Source organism: Carya illinoinensis, chromosome 11 (assembly GCF_018687715.1).
Source record: "Carya illinoinensis cultivar Pawnee chromosome 11, C.illinoinensisPawnee_v1, whole genome shotgun sequence".
Lineage (NCBI taxonomy): Eukaryota > Viridiplantae > Streptophyta > Magnoliopsida > Fagales > Juglandaceae > Carya > Carya illinoinensis.
Genome location: NC_056762.1, coordinates 36,278,945 through 36,297,719, shown reverse-complemented (window position 1 = coordinate 36,297,719; position 18,775 = coordinate 36,278,945). Strand labels below are relative to the sequence as shown.

The 18,775-nt window shown below is 31.2% G+C and overlaps 1 long non-coding RNA gene across 1 annotated transcript; it reads right to left on the bottom strand.

Annotated features, from left to right (window-relative positions):
- Positions 1-4,313: 4,313 nt before the first annotated feature.
- LOC122280976 lies at positions 4,314-7,081 on the bottom strand. The gene is made up of 2 exons (XR_006230108.1): positions 5,358-7,081; positions 4,314-4,771 (listed from the first exon to the last, which is right to left on the bottom strand). It is a non-coding gene; the product is annotated as an uncharacterized LOC122280976 (long non-coding RNA).
- Positions 7,082-18,775: the final 11,694 nt, after the last annotated feature.

Genomic DNA, 18,775 nt, shown 5'->3' with positions numbered 1-18,775 from the left:
AAATATAAGACCCAATCTCATTACAATAAGATTGGTTACTACATTAGTCAGGAATAAATAATGCTCACTGCATTTAGATACAAAAACAAAACCACCAAAAGACCTAGAAAAGTTTCTCCCGAAAATGGGGCTACGACATCTACTAATGACAACACTAGGCAGGAATTCAATACCCTCTCCTCTAATACAAGAGCAGCAAACGTCTAATACAAATTAATACTACCACTAATACAAAACCACTAAAAAGTGTAGAACTCAGTTTCCACTCCCTCTGAATATCTCCATCTTCTATGCGACGCACTAACTCCTTCTCAAGCTGATCCACTATCTTCCACAAGTCGATCTCCCTTTTCTTGAGAAGATGGACTATTTTCTCCAGATCTTTCTCCTTCTATAACAGGAGCATGATTCTTTCTTGGAGCTGGAGCTCAATCACTTGATTACTATCTGCCCACTGGAAAAACTTGCAGGAGGGTAATCCCTGACCATTGTTACACAAAGATGTTAGACAACACATAAAGAAATGGAGTGGGGAAACAAAGGATATGATACAGATGTAATTACCTTTGTATTGTACTTTAGACACCCTAAGAATGGCCTGCCAGGGTTTTTTTGTTGTAGTTGAGTATTTCAGTGTGGCTTTGACCCCACAGCAACACAATGGTTGAGCCGTGGTACGTTTAGCAAAAGATGAATAAAACATTGATGACGATGATGGCATTTCTAAGATGAAACAAAGGAGAGAAAGGAAAGACTAATTTCCCAAAATTAGTTGGTAAGTAATATATATTTGCCACAATAAAAAGATATATAACACAGTTCAAACATATTGGATACAGAAAGTACCAAAATATAACCAAAACCAAGTGGCTGTATGGCCAACTGTTCAATCATATTGGATACAGAGTACCAAAATATAACCAAAGCCAAGTGGCTGTATGGCCAACTGTTCAATCATATTAGATATAGAGTACCAAAATATAACCAAAACCAAGTGGCATGATTGCCAAATGTTCAATCATATTAGATACAGAATACCAAAATATAACCAAAACCAAGTGGCTGTATTGCCAAATGTTCAATCATATTAGATACAGAGTACCAAAATATAACCAAAACCAAGTGGCATGATTGCCAACTGTTCAATCATATTAGATACAGAGTACCAAAATATAACCAAAACCAAGTGGCTGTATGGCCAACTGTTCAATCATATTAGATACAGAGTACCAAAATATAACCAAAATCAAGTGGCTGTATGGCCAACTGTTCAATCATATTAGATACAGAGTACAACCAATATAACCAAAACCAAATGGCTGTATGGCCAACTGTTCAATCATATTTAGGATGTTGGAAACTAAAACCAAAGTAACAAGCTCAAGTCACCGAAACCTAACAATGGAATCCCAAACCAAGTCTTCAAATTTAACAGTTTTATTATAAAAAGAACTAGAAAAGCAAATAAAAATTAAACACTTCACAAGAACACTGTTAAATATTAACAATCACACATGACCACAAAGCTATACTCTAGAATGTTGGAAACTAAAACCAAAACAACAAGCTCAAGTCACCGAAACCTAACAATGGAATCCCAAACTAAGTCTTCAAATTTAACAGTTTTATTATAAAAAGAACTAGAAAAGCAAATAACAATTAAACACTTCACAAGAACACTGCTAAATATTAACAATCACACGTGACCACAAAACTATACTCTAGAATGTTGGAAACTAAAACCAAAACAACAAGCTCAAGTCACCGAAACTTAACAATGGAATCCCAAACCAAGTCTTTAAATTTAACAGTTTTATTATAAAAAGAACTAGAATAGCAAATAAAAATTAAACACTTCACAAGAACACTGTTAAATATTAACAATCACACATGACCATAAAGCTATACTCTAGAATGTTGGAAACTAAAACCAAAACAACAAGCTCAAGTCACCGAAACCTAACAATGGAATCCCAAACCAAGTCTTCAAATTTAACAGTTTTATTATAAAAAGAAGTAGAAAAGCAAATAACAATTAAACACTTCACAAGAATACTGTTAAATATTAACAATCACACATGACCACAAAGCTATACTCTAGAATGTTGAAAACTAAAACCAAAACAACAAGCTCAAGTCACCGAAACCTAACAATGGAATCCCAAACCAAGTCTTCAAATTTAACAGTTTTATTATAAAAAGAACTAGAAAAGCAAATAACAATTAAACAATTCACAAGAACACTGTTAAATATTAACAATCACACATGACCACAAAGCTATACTCTAGAATGTTGGAAACTAAAACCAAAACAACAAGCTCAAGTCATCAAAACCTAACAATGGAATCCCAAACCAAGTCTTCAAATTTAACAGTTTTATTATAAAAAGAAGTAGAAAAGCAAATAACAATTAAACACTTCACAAGAACACTGTTAAATATTAACAATCACACATGACCACAAAGCTATACTCTAGAATGTTGGAAACTAAAACCAAAGCAACAAGCTCAAGTCACCGAAACCTAACAATGGAATCCCAAACCAAGTCTTCAAATTTAACAGTTTTATTATAAAAAGAAGTAGAAAAGCAAATAACAATTAAACACTTCACAAGAACACTGTTAAATATTAACAATCACACGTGACCACAAAGCTATACTCTAGAATGTTGGAAACTAAAACCAAAACAACAAGCTCAAGTCACCGAAACCTAACAATGGAATCCCAAACCAAGTCTTCAAATTTAATAGTTTTATTATAAAAAGAACTAGAAAAGCAAATAACAATTAAACACTTCACAAGAACACTATTAAATATTAATAATCACACATGACCACAAAGCTATACTCTAGAATGTTGGAAACTAAAATCAAAACAATAAGCTCAAGTCACCGAAACCTAACAATGGAATCCCAAACCAAGTCTTCAAATTTAACAGTTTTATTATAAAAAGAACTAGAAAAGCAAATAACAATTAAACATTTCACAAGAACACTGTTAAATATTAACGATTTGGCATGACCACAAAGCTATATTATAGAATGTTGGAAATTAAAACCAAAACAACAAGCTCAAGTCACCGAAACCTAACCTGCTTCAAGACAGAGCGATGTTAGGGTTAGGGTTTCAGTCAGTGATAGGGTTAGGGTTTCTGTCGGGGCTTATTTCTGATTTGGTGGAGTGGAGACCAAAAATCGACTCTGTGGTTCGTGGGTCACAAATCGACTCTGTGGTTCGTGGGCTATTCGGCACGAAGCCGAAGATCAATGGCCTACAGGGGTTGCTCTGTGAGTTAGAGATCAAATATTTGCTGAAGAAGATGAAAGGGGTACATATTTGTGGGTCTACCGAGAAGAAGATACACAAGAAAGCGCCGGCAACAATGGAAGGAAGGATGAAGACAACTAATAGGGTGGAAGACAAAACGGAGAGGACGATGGGAAGAGGGAAGGGGGAGCGGGAGGGAGGGGAAGGGTCTCGGACCTTCAAGAGGGAATCTGAAAAACCAAGGAAGGGGGGAGGGAGGGGAAGGGGGGGAAGGGTCTCGAACAATCGAGTGGGGAAATGAAAAACCAAGAAAGGGGGGAGGGAGGGAAATTGAGAACGAATACTAATCGATACGACGCCGTTTCGGAAACGTGCCACATAGGACAACGATGACGCCGGTTCCCCAAAACTAGTTGCAATTAGACTTTTTCTTTTTATTCATATTATCTATATCTATATCTATATCTATATCTATACTAATATATAAAGTGCGAATCGCTTAAGAACAGTATTTTCGTCCAACATTTATATTTCCAATTTTACCCTTAGTTTTATTTGACAATTACGGTTATTTCCATTCTACTTTTATTCTACCGATAATCCTTTTGGTCTTTTTCCATTCCCACCAACTGATTTAACTTTTCCTGTTTATTTCCTGTTTTGCCCCTTAATTTTATTGTCCAGTTTGTTATCTTTAGTGTCGTTTTGATTCGCGGCTTCATTTTAATGTCTTTTTACAGTTAAAGCTTATCGCTTTGTCTGATAAAATGCAATCGGATTGAAATTTAAATGTCAATATTTCTTTCATTCCGTATCTTCAGCTATCTATTCTCCGTATTCTAACCTTTTAAAAAAAACATCCTGGACGAAGTTAATCGTGAATCTCATCAATTCTAGGTATGTTCTTGTTGTTTCTCTCAGTATTGCAAAGATGAATTATATTGTATGAATGTTGTTACAGTGTGTAATTAGATGATTTGCATATGCATATGTCGTGATTCCTCTGATTTCTTCATATGTTCTGAGAACACAAAAAAAAACACAATTAACAGTGAAAAAATAAAGCCAAGTTATTCCTCACCTTGACAGCCAATAAATAATAGATCCAACCTAAAAATCGAAAAATAACCATAAGAAATAAAAGTTCCTCCACCAAACAACAAATACAACCGAGAAACCCAATAATATGCCATCAAAAAAAAAAAAACTCAAACAAAGTTCCTTAATACACACGAGATGGTGAAATAAACCCACCCAAACAACAAATGCAACCGAGAAAGTCAAAAAAAAAAAAAAAAACTCCCTTTCAACAATAAAAAAAAAAAAAAAAAACTCATTCCAAAATAAAATTTCAAAAATAATCCTACGCACATATGGTCTTATCTGGTCTCTTCCACCACCAAGTACTTCCTCCTCCCCAAGCCTGACGCCTGTAGTCCCTTTCTCTTCCCTCGCATGGATGATCTCTCTTTACATCTCTTTCCTCTCATTTGTCCCTCAGATCTGCCATCGACGGCAGCTCGCAGTCATGCACGAGCACACCCACTACATTACTATTTTAGATAAAATATTATATAATATATATTATCATCTCACCGACTCACTCTCACCCACCAACTCCCACTCCTGTCGGGAAAGAATCCAAATTTAATTGCCGTGCACACCCACTCCATTATTATTTTAAATAAAATATTATATAATATATATTATTATCAGCACACCCACTCCATTACTATTTTAAATAAAATATTATATAATATATATTATTATCATCTCATATATTATCATCTCACCCACTCACTCTCACCCACCAACTCCCACTCCTGTCGAGAAAGAATCCAAATTTAATTACCGTGCACACCCACTCCGTCATTATTTTAAATAAAATATTATATAATATATATTATTATCAGCACACCCACTCCGTCATTATTTTAAATAAAATATTATATAATATATATTATTATCAGCACACCCACTCCATTACTATTTTAAATAAAATATTATATAATATATATTATTATCTCACCCACTCCTATCTATAATAAATAAATAAATAAATAGATACTGAATACACCAAGACTCTCACCCATCAACTCCCACTCTTGTCTGGATAGAATCCAAAACTGATTGCCGTGCTGTCTAACCACGATGCACCCAACCATACGGTGATGCCGTGTGACCTTGACATGATGGCGGCAAGAGGGCCACCGGGTCACAACCCAACAAAAGAAACAGAACCTAAAGACAAACAACAGAAAACCCTACGTGGTTAAAGCGATGATGATTTTGTTGTGGGTGTGGCCATGGTGAGAAAGCACCCACGGTGACTAAAAGAGAAGAGGGGAAGAAGAAAAATGAAGGGTTGTGGACGGTGGCTCCACAGAAGCACGAAGGTGGTGGAAAAGTCGTGAGGGAGAGAGCATGTGAGCGTGAGGTACATGGAACAAAGACTGCTCTAGGCTAAAGATCAGAAGGAAAAAAAATTTTGCTATGCAGATCTGAAAAAGACAACTAATATACATCAAACACCCAACAAGAAAAAAAAAATAGTAGGAATGAAAGGCAAGAAAAAAAAAAACTTGAATCGAAAACAGATGAACCCTAGGAACATAGATCGAAAGAAAAAAAAATTGTTGTTCAGATCTGAAGAATACAAATCTAATTTACATCAAACGCCAAACAACAACAAATAAAAATAGAAGAAATCAAACGGACGGGAAAACAAATTTCCTTCTACATATGTCAACATATCAAAAGTGAGTATACATGAAACGCAAGGAAAAAAATTCATTCTCCAGATATGAAACTATATCAACTCAGACAAGGAAAAAAAACTTCTACACAGATGAGACGTGTAGAAGCGAATATAAATGTAACGCAAAAAGAAAAAAAATATTTTGCAGATCTGGAAAGAAGATCAATTGATACGGCAGGAAAAAAAAATATCCACCATACGAAAAGTAGACCAACTCAAGCCGCAAGAAAAAACAAAAAATTCTACACATCTGAAAAATAGATCAAATCAGAGGCAAGGAAAAAAAAAAATTATACGAACCAAAAACACAAAGCCAATATAGATGAAAGGGAACAATTTTTTTTTTTTTTTTTTTTGTGCAGATCTTAAAACCACAACCTCAGATTTGTATGTTTAAAAAAAAATTGCGACAAACTTATAAGGATTAAAAGACTAAAACAGAGAGAGAGAGAGAGAGAGAGATAAAAAAAGCGGGAGGTAGAATGAGGAGAGGAGCTGAAGACTGAACCGTAGGATGAGAGAGAGAGAGGCAGAGCTGAAAAATCTGGAAGAAGACCAAGTGGGGCGCGGACTGTATAAGGATGGTTTTATAGTGTACCACTAGGGTTTTTTTATTTTTTGGTTAAAACGGTGCCGTTTTGCGTTTCGGAGGGGGCCGGCTGGCTTGGGGTTGACTATGTGATAGGGGAAATGGGGCTGACTATGTTAAGAGATATTATGATCAGTGACGTATGCATTCATGTTATCAGCAATGGCTGCCTAACAATACCAGCTCATGCTGCTGATCCGTGGATGCAAAAAGGCCACGTACTTATGTAGTTGGGAAGTGGGATTTTATAATCAAGTTCCCTTTTGGCTGCTGGCTGAAGGAAGACCAACCAAGGGATCATCGAAAGGAAAAGAAGAGTCATGGGGATCTTTTAACAAATATTAATGTTCCAGCTCAAAATAATTATCCAATTACAAGTTGACATGCATATATATGCAGTGTGTGTGTGTCTTGCACATGACTAGAAATGGAATTTTCAACAAACAATCGAAACTTTAATTAAATAATTATCTTATTAAAGAACATGCATGCAATTATTCTATAGTTCCACCGGCAAAGGAAAAAGATGTATAGATCTTGTCTATCGAAGGGTGCATGGCGATTCTGATCGAGTACTTGTATATATATATTTTTTTCCCATTTCGCTTCTACCTTTCTGATTGCATGCATGGTCGGATATTATTGTGTATATATGTGGAAATTAAAACTACGTACTTTGTATGTCTGGGCTTTCCTTAATTCTTAAAATTTTTTTATCATGGCCGTTTCAGGAATCCACCGCAAATGCTTTCAGCGTCAATATTATAAGAATGGAACATGAATTCAACAAGCTAATAAAGAATTAATTAATGAAGATCCAGCAGCTTGAAATTAATTAAGATCTGTCATTAATATTATTAGTACATATAATATTGAAAAAAACCAATTAATCATATTCATTTGCATTAAAAAAACCAATTGATCATATATTTTTAATTGGTAGAAATCAATGGGGGCAAATCAACAATAGCTACAAAAATTTAGAAAACTAATCGGGCTGCTTGAAATAATTAGGATTTAGTTTGTGATTTAGGAATGAGTACAGAGATTAAAACTAATATTAGAGATAAGACTGTTCTATGCGGCCAACCAAATATTGCTGGTAGGAGTTACACATCTAGCTAAAATTGGTCAAAAGATGTAAAAGAAAAATCCAATAGGGCTAACAAACCAATTGATTCTTGGGATTAAGCAATAATAAGTTCTTTAAGAAATCGGAATGACGGTGATGGCAAAAAAGGGCTGTAAAAGTGTTTTAAAACATTATCTTGATTTATGTTTAGAGATATTGTGCTTGTATACAGTTGATGCTGCTTTCTGGAGTAAACAAGAAGGGTCTAAGTGGAATGTATGGATTGGATATTGTATTTAAAATAATTATATACTTATTTATCACTTCAAACTTATGGTTATTGAGTTTTTATACATAAATATAGTATTTAGTCTTTTTATTTTCAAAATTTGTTTGATAACTTTTGAAAATTTGATAAACATTAATTTATTAACACAAACATTATAATAAAAAAAATAAAACAAAATAGCATTTCCATTTATTTGTGGTTTTTTTATAGCCTTTTATTTTATTTTATTTTTTTTTGTTTTATATATTTTATTAAAAATATGTTTGATAATAAATTCCATTCAATACATTAATTCTTTGCTTGTAAGTTTTTTTTTCCCAATAAATAGTGAAATTATTTATATCATCTTTTTTATTTATCATAAGAATAATTTTTTTTTATGTATGTTTTTTTTGTCAGATTTGTTGCTTTTGCTTTTGTTTGGCTCTTCATCAATCTGGTTGGTATCAATTTGCTGTGTCTACTTTATTCCTCTGTTTGTGCTCCACTTCCTGGTACGTTCTTTTCTCTCTCATTTGAAAAAATATTATTCAATTCTTTTATGTTTATATAAGTGCGCTTATAATTAGGATAAATTGATGATATTATATGATTGTTATGTTAATATTTACTTTTTTCATTTTTTTATGTTCAATTTTTTTTTAGATTACGCACCAAAATCGATACAGATTTTACAATTTTTCATAACTTTATGCCGATCGGTAAGACAATATTATTAAATGTTAAAATATACTTAAACATTATTAACACCGTTTTTTTTTTATCTAACTTCTTTTATGAATAAATCCAGAAGAAAGTGAAAACAATCCACGAAGAAAAAATTGGTATAGTATCCAATCAAACCAAAAAAAAGAAGAAATCCGTCAAAAAAGAAGAGAGAGATATGCTGAGTTGAAAAATCTTCGACATAATGAAATGCGAAGGCAAAGACAGTCTCAGAATGTCCTATCTCTTTCTTCAAACAACAATGAAGGGATTTGTATAAGAGAAATTGGATCGTCTTCGAATACCAACTTTTCTGGAATTAACATCGATAACAATACGTCAACTTCAGTATTGACCAATCAGGTTTATTCATAACAATTTCTTACTAAAAGAAATATTTCCTTCAATTCCTTTCTCATTCTATTCAATAAATATTAAAAAATGCTTTTATAGGTTAATTATCTAAATGAAGATGAATTGAATTTTCAAAGAACGTCAAATTCCAATTTAGGTAATGTACAAACTAACACATTTTTTCGTTAATTTTTACATTAATATTTAATATCTTATCTTTAATAATATTGTTTTTTATTTTTTTAATATAGGAAAACGACAAAGAAGATCTCCTTGTTTTAGACAAATATTACACACTATAATTCTTGAATCAAGTTATTTACCATTAGTACCGTCATGTAAATATTGTGGAGCAAAAAAATTTTATCATGAACCAAACAATTTTTGTTGTGCAGATGGAACAATATCGTTAGCGTTTAGTCAAATTCCTAATGAACTATATCAGTTATTTACTTCTAATTCAAACAAATCTGAAAATTTTCGTACATACGTGCGTACATATAATAATAAATTTGCCTTCACATCATTTGGAGTTAAGTTTGATACAAATTTATATAGAAGAAATAGAGGAATTTATACATTTAGAGTTCAAGGACAAATCTATCATTACATTAATGATTTAATTCCCGAAGATGGATATCCTTCGTACTTGCAACTATACTTTTATGATACTGAACATGAATTAGAAAATCGTGTTAATGATGCAGAAAGATTAGATCCTTCCATTATTAGTCAATTGATGGATATACTCAGAATTAATCCATATAGTCATTTCTTTCGAAACTTGAGTAACATTCCAAATCTCGAAAATCATGTAATTCACATAAGATCAGACGTTGGATTAGATCAACGTGTTTATAATACCCCATCAGTATCGCAAGTTGCAGCTATTTGGACTGAATCTGACAATTATGTAGAAGAAACAAATCGAAATATTATCGTTTTCAGTCATACAGGTCAAAATCATATTGTTCAATATTATTTTGGTTGTTATGATCCACTTCAATATCCATTATTATTTCCTCTTGGTGATTCTGGTTGGCATGAAGGAATTGAAAAAATAAAAAAAGGAACAATATTGCTAAACAATCAAACATCAACATTAAATGATTTACACAAATCAAGTAATGCAGAGGAATTATTTCGAACTGAAGAAAAAGGTAATAATAATTTTAAGAGTTAGACTTTGTCCCCTCCAACTATTACTTAATTTACAAGGTACCCCTAAAATTATTGATTGCATCAAAATATCCCCTCTTATTTTCAAAACATCCCAATCGCCCTCTTCCATCTACAACAAGCATTAAATCGAACGAAAATGTCATTTGTGTGCTTTTCACGTGTATTTCCTTCAATGCAAAAACAAAATTACCCTTCACTTCATCAACAACATTGTCGTCTGCATTTCCCTCGAAAACAAAAGGGGTTGGTTGATCTGCTTTCCTATTTTTTTATCCCCACGAAAATTTCTCTTTTCACATCGTTTTCAAATTTTTTCCATACATCTCGCAAGTCCAATGAAAGCAGCTCCGGTGTACATAATTGTGAATTAAATGATAGTCGGAGGGGGCAAACTATATTTAACTCTAATTTTAATTCTTCTAATTTTGTTATCTTAAACTTTTATATATTTATATTTCTAAATTTTCTTCCATAATTTTTGTAGTTTTGAAGAAGAAGAAGAAACAACCAACAATTTCATGCCGTGAATATTATTGTTTCAAATTACAAATAAGACAACATAACAAATCAATTTTATTATTATCTGGTCGTTTATTACAACAATTTGTTGTTGACATGTATATTAAAATTGAAACATCAAGATTAAATTATTTTCGTTCAAAACAACAAGAAATTAGATCAGATATATATCAAGGTATTGTTGATAGTATTTCAATTGGAGAAACTAATGCCTCCAAAATTGGAAGACGAATTATCTTACCTTCATCTTTTATTGGAGGTCCAAGAGATATGCGCAAAAGATATATGGAAGCAATGGCATTAGTTCAACGTTTTGGCAAACCTGATATTTTCTTAACTATGACATGTAATCCAAGTTGGAAAGAAATTTTAGATGAATTAAAACCACATGAAGAAGTTCAAAATCGTCCTGATTTAATTGCACGAATATTTAAAGCAAAATTAGAAGATTTAAAAAATGAATTATTTAAACGAGAAATTTTTGGTAAAGTTGCAGCATATGTTTACACAATTGAACATCAAAAAAGAGGCTTACCACATGTTCATTTTTTAATAATACTACAAAAAGATTGGCGAATTTATGCACCTGAATCTTTCGATGAAATTGTTTCAGCAGAAATACCTGATAAAACAAAAAATGTACACTTATATAAAAGTGTTGTTAAACATATGATGCATGGTCCTTGCGGAATATTGAATCCAACTAATATATGTATGAAAAAAAATGGAATTTGCAAAAATCAATATCCCAAAAAATTTACATCTAAAACAACTGTTGGAATTGATTGTTTTCCGTTATACAAACGTTCTAATGACGGAACAATTGTGAAAGTTAGAGGACAAAATTTAGATAATCGTTGGGTTGTACCATATAATCCATATCTTCTTTCAAAATTTAATTGTCATATAAATGTTGAAATTTGTTCTACAATTAAAGCTGTCAAATATTTGTATAAATATATTTACAAAGGACATGATCGTATCGCTTTCAATTTAATCAACGACGAAAATAATCAACAAATTGATGAAATTGAACAATTTCAATCAGGTAGATGGATTACACCACCCGAAGCTACATGGAGAATATATGGTTTTGCACTTAACGAAATGTATCCATCAGTTTATAGTTTACATCTACACCTTGAAAATCAACATTTAGTAGCTTTTCGTGCACAAGAAAATTTAAACAGCATTTTAAATTCAGATTTGTCAACAAAATCAATGTTAACTGAATTCTTTTTAACAAATCAAATTGATCAAAATGCACACAATTTATTGTACAAAGAATTTCCTGAAAAATTCGTTTGGAATCAACAATATAAAATTTGGACTCCAAGAAAGAAAGGAAATGTTATAGGGCGAATTGTTAGTGCAAATCCAATTGAAGGTGAAAGATATTACTTGCGAATATTACTGAACCACATTAGAGGGCCAAAATCATTTGAAGATTTAAAAACAATTAATGGTATTGTTGTGCCCACATTTCGTGAAGCAGCTAATTTACATGGTCTATTCAACAAAGATAGTAGTTTAGAAGAATGTTTAGAAGAAGCTTGTTTATACCGAATGCCAAATAGTTTAAGACGTCTTTTTGCAACAATTTTAGTATATTGTAATCCTACAAATCCAAAAGAACTTTGGGAACGATTTGAAAAAGAAATGTCTAAAGATTTTTATTCAACAAATACAACAACAAAAAATATTAAAAAAATGGTACTACAAAACATCTCTTTTACGCTTGAATCAATGGGAAAGAATATAAATATGTATCATCTTGCTCCAATTGATATATTCTCTGACGATGAAGAATTTAGACATCAAGAAATTGATGATGAATTAACTGTTACAATTCCACAAGAAGATCTGCTTGCATCAAATCATTTAAATTCTGAACAAAAACACGCATATGAATTAATTCTCGAAACTTTACTTCTCAACAAATCTGCTGCATTTTTCATTGATGGTCCTGCTGGCACTGGAAAAACATTTCTATACAAAACACTTCTTGCTGAAATTAGATCAAAACATATGATAGCACTTGCAACTGCATCATCTGGTGTTGCTGCATCAATTTTACCTGGAGGCCGAACAGCACATTCACGCTTTAAAATTCCATTAAATATAGAAAAAAATAGTACATGCAATGTTAGCAAACAAGGAAATCTTGCTAAATTATTGCGTCTTGCAAAATTAATTATATGGGACGAAGCACCTATGTGTGGAAAATATTCTATAGAGGCAGTGGATAAGATGTTACAAGATATAAATGATACAAACCTTCCTTTCGGTGGAAAAGTTATTGTTTTTGGCGGAGATTTTCGTCAAGTATTACCTGTAATTCAAAAAAGTACAAAAGAACAACAAATTGATGCAAGCTTAGTCCGCTCTCATTTATGGTCTTCTTTAACCAAAATTAAATTAATAGAAAATATGAGATCTAGATTGGATCCTGATTTTTGTCGTTATTTAATTGAAGTTGGTAATGGTAATGAACCAATTACTGTTAAAGATATGATCAAAATTCCAGCAGAAATGCTTATTCAATATAACAATGATGCTGACTCTTTAAATTGTTTATTAGAAGCTATTTTTGAAGACATATCAAATTATTCAAACAATTTAATTGAAATGACAAATCGAGCTATATTAACACCAAAAAATCACTCAGTTGATGAAATAAATGCTATAATCATTGAAAAATTTCCAGGTGATATGGTGCGATATTATAGTTTCGATGAAACAATTGATACATCTGAACAAGGTGTAATCGAAGATTTTTTAAACACTTTAACACCAAGTGGATTGCCACCACATGAATTATTGCTTAAAAAGAATTGTCCCATCATGTTGCTTAGAAATATAAATCCTTCAGAAGGTTTATGCAATGGTACACGATTGATTTGTTGTAATTTTAATCGTAATGTTATTGATGCAAAAATTTCAGTTGGTCATCACAAAGGGAAAAGAGTTTTTATACCCAGAATTCCATTCTTACCAGATATAAATGAAAATAATGGTTTTCCATTTAAACGCACACAATTTCCCATCAAATTAAGTTTTGCAATGACAATAAATAAATCACAAGGACAAACATTAAATTCTGTCGGAATATATTTACCTGAACCAGTATTTTCTCATGGACAATTATATGTAGCATTATCAAGAGCCAAAACTGCCAATTCAGTAAAAATTCTTATAAGACCAACTACAATTGATAACTATGAAAAAAATTGTACAAAAAATATTGTGTATAAAGATTTTTTGAAAATAACAAACTCATTATAATGCTATATAAATAGTCATATTTAATATATTCTTTAGTCTGCTCAGTTAATGTTTTTCAAATGTTGTTATCATTTATACATTCTATTGTTTTTTTTAATTATATTATACAATTTATAATATATATAATAATACTTCTCTATCTTCTAATTTGTAAAAACAGCAAACATGCGAACCGTCTATGCATCAATCAAAGACATTATTCCAGTTACCAAAAACTGGAAAGTAAAAATGCTCGTTGCAGAAAAATCTCCAAAAAGGATTGCACGAAACTCAATAACAAAATATCAGAACCTCACATTGATAGATCCTCAGGTATGAATCATTTTGTATTTATTATATTTTATACATTTCAATCTATAAACATGTTTTCTTATTGTATTTATTATATTGTATTTACTATTGATATATAAATATTTAGTTCTTTAAATCCAATTGATTAATTCTTCAATTTTTTTTTACAGGGAAATCGTTTACAAGCAGTCATATTTGGTAAAGATATCGATCTGCGCGATGATACATTGCAGCTTTTTCAATCTTATTATATAGGCAATGCATATGTCAAAGCAATAGATCCAAGACACAAAATCGAATCGCATGAATATCAATGGATCATCAATTCGAGAACAATTATTGAAAATGTTGAAGATGACGAACCAGTGCTAAAGGCTCCAGAGTACAATATCATCCCTTTTAATGAGCTTGATGCTTATAAGGATACAGATTCTGAAATAGGTAATAACTATATAAATAATTATTAGATATATTTATATGCTTTTGTTTCATTATGAACTAACAAAAAATATTTTGGTGAAATAGAGATTTTAGCTATTGCAATCCAAATGATGCCACCTAGAGAAGTCAACACTGTTAATGGAAAGGCAACAGTTCAAGATATACAACTTATTGATGAGAGGTTTAAATACATCTCTAATTACATTTATAGCATTTTTTATTTAACGCATTATAATATTTTTTATTATTACAAACTTAATTCTATTTCTAATTTGTATAGCCTGAAGCCTTTAACTTTAACAATGTGGGCTCGATTTGTTCATGACGAATGTCAACAAATTTCAAACATCATTGCAACAAAACCAATAATTCTTGGAATGCGAATTAAAGTTGGTTCTTATGAAGGTACTTTTCATTCAAAATAATACTTTTGTTAATTATTTATCATGTATTTATATATTTGCTAACACATATTTATAATACAGGTCTATCCTTATCATCACAAGTGACAAGCGTGTTTACCATCGATCCTCTTTTACCAGCTGCGGTTTCGTTACGTACATGGTAAATTGTCTTTTTTAAAAAATTATTTCAATAATTAATTTTATAAAATCTAAATTATTTATTGTTTCATTCATTATAAAATAATATCGTATAATTTTAACACATATTATTGTTTTTTTTATTACAACCATCGTTTTAATTATTAATGTAACTTTTTTTACTACATACATTGTTTTAATTATTAATATAATTTTTTAGGGCAACCCAAAATGATGCATTACTAGAAGAAATCATTGCCAAGGGTTTCAATACATCAATAGGATCGAGTTCAAGCAATGCCATGCAGAAAATAACAAAAATTTCTGAAATTGTTGAAATTTTAGATTCTACAGAGGCAATGACGGTATAACTTTCTTTTTTAAAACTAAATTATTTCTTTCTATTTAAATTCACTTTATTGCTACATTCATATTAGAAATTTATTTTTTCATTTTTAATGCAGAAATCAACATTCACAGTTAAAGCAAAATTTTTATTACTCGATTTGCATCAGCCGTTCTACTATATGTCCTGTGTCAACTGCAATAAAGCGACTGGATATGATTATAATGAAAAGTTCTCGTGTTACAATTGCAAAAATATGAGCATCGGACACCCACGGTAAAAAATTTATTTCAATACTTTAAATTATCATTTTTTACATAATAAATATAAAATAATAATTATAAAAAGTATGCAATAATGATATTCTCATTAATTATAGTTCTCGAGTATATTTGGAAATAGAAGATGACACAGGATGCATAGCAGTTGTTGCCTTTGGATTGGTGGCAGAAGAAATTCTGAATTCTACAGCAGTTCATCTATTAGAGCACACAGGCGAGGTAATAAATCTCTTTATAAATTTATTCAAAAAAACGTATTACATTATGTTCTATATTTTTTCATTATTACAGGAACACCTACCATATTTAGCAAACATTGCAAGTGCAATTTTAGAAAAAGAATGGATTATACACTTGCGTGCAGAGATGAATCAGTATGGACAATTACGACAGAACAAGCTCAATGTTCTCTCTGTCGAATCTATAAATTAAACTACGCTATAGATACTCTAAATATCTTTTTGTTAAACTTATCACTTTTATTATTATACCTTTAAATAAAACAGTGACAGGTATGTATAGTTCATATATGTATAATTATATACTTAAATGGGACACTATCTTGTATATAAACTTTAAGTTTGCTTCTTTACTTTTAAACTCTGTTATAATTATATACATAAATAGGATATTAACTTGTATGTAAAGGAATTTGTGGAATTGGACGTGTAATGACCCATGAATTTGTTGGATTTTATTGTTGGGTTATTAATTTCAATATGGTAGTTACGTTTGGTTTTGGTATTATATTGTTCTGGATATTTAGAAGTTTAGAATTGTTTACTCACAATGTGCTTTGTGTGGTTATTTTCTAACCTATATTTTACTTTTTCAATGATCTAACCGAGAGTTTGGATATGCATGATTAAATGCATATTTATATGAGTCATTGGATCATGTCATATATATGAAAATCCCTAAAAGAAATAAAATGGAGTACATAAAACATATACCAGAAGATAGAAACACAAATATGAATATTTGTGAAATATTATTTTATTATCATAAAGCAAAATTACAGAAATTTGAGGCTCTTTGCCTCAATCTTTAAACGTTCTTGCTCTTCAAAAATCTGCATGCCTCTCCTATCTAAAGGAGTAGCCACTCGAAAAGAAGACTTAAGCAAAGATTTTAAATCTCTGTTCTCTCGCTTTACTGCTTCTATCTTCATGTTGGATTCCATAAGAAGCCTCTGAAGCAGAGAAATACTCTCGTGGAGTTTGTCAACCCCACCAGTCCTGGATTGCAGTCTCTGAGAATATGCGACAATGGCTGATGAGTATTGAGTACCGAGACTCACAAGCTCGTAGATAAGTTCATTTTCTGACTTATTAGTCAGATCATTATTTGATTGCATAATAGCACCTACGGAAGAAGCAGAAACAACTAGGGAACGAGGTGCAGAATACCTCATGTTTTGGCAATGAGAAGATTGTTGAGCCATTGCAAAGTGAGTAAGCAGAAAGAGATTGCAGAGTAAGAATGCATATTAATTTCAGAAAAGTGAAGAAGATGAGATGAGAAAGAAGATGAACTGAATAATTCTTTTATAGAGAAAATTATGACGAATCACCTCTCGTGAATCATTTCTCTACAAGAGACAAGAGCAATGTAGTATCATAGCTGCGGTGCCTGACAATTACAGAAGAACAAAGTAGTGTCGTAGCTATGCGGCTCCTGACAACTACAGAAAACCTATAAAAATCACGCGGATCAGAGTTGTTTGGTCTAAAACAGAGGGCCACCGCTTTTGTTAAGAGAGAGAGAGAGAGAGACAGAGAGAGAGAGAGAGAGAGAGGTTAACGGCTTAATTTTGATAAATTCTCTACTAACTATGGTATTTACAATAACACTTAAAGAATACTGACTATGTTTTTCTAAGAAAAAGTTTTGGAAGATTATTTAGTTGAAGTTTAGGTTTGGAGAATATGTCGATACAACTTGGCCAACCTTGTGGAAAGAAGTATAATATAATTGTTGGTTAAAGTAAGAGAGTTAAAAAAATGACATAATCTCAAAAGTAGATATATACGGAATAGACAACAGGTTGGTAAGCAACACCTATTCCGTAATTTGTTATTCTTACTTACTTCGATTTCGAGGACGAATTTTTTTTTTTAGGAGGGGAGATTGTAATAGCCCGCTAGAAATTCAATTGTGAAATTTCTATTACCTTTAGGAACCTCGTGAAAACTCCATAAGTTTTCACGAATCCATTAATCGTATAGGTTTTAGTCTAACTACATAGTTAGTATTATTATTTACTATAGTATCAGAAGTGTATTTTTTATTATTGGAGATAGTTAGAAGTGTCAAAATGTATTATGGTTTGTGCCATTATATATATTTCCAATGTTGAGTTTTTAAAATTTTTTTTTACGTGTTTAAAAAAAAAACTCAAACGGATATCTATAAAAATTTATATACCAATATTGTAGTAGTACTTGTCATACTCTACAAAACAATATGCCAAGTTGTCTAATCAGAATACTTTAAACTTCTATTGCATATCTCCACAACATTTAACACTTATGATTTTTTGGTCCAACAAAAATTCTTAGATTTCTTTTTATTAATATTTATTTTATTAACATAATGTCAAAAGTTATATAATTTTTTTTTTATCATTTTTTTTGATTAACACCCAAATTTATAATCCCTACTAGGCAAACGTCCAAAGGACGTTGTGTTTCCTAGTTTCTATATAAAGTGGGAATCCTGATGCTACAGTATTTTTATCTAAATTTTTTTTTTCAATTTTACCCTTAGCTGTAATTCAAAATTTCGTTGGTTTGCTTTTATTTTTTTCTTTTGCCGACTATCATTTTATTCTTTTTACATTTACGATCTTTT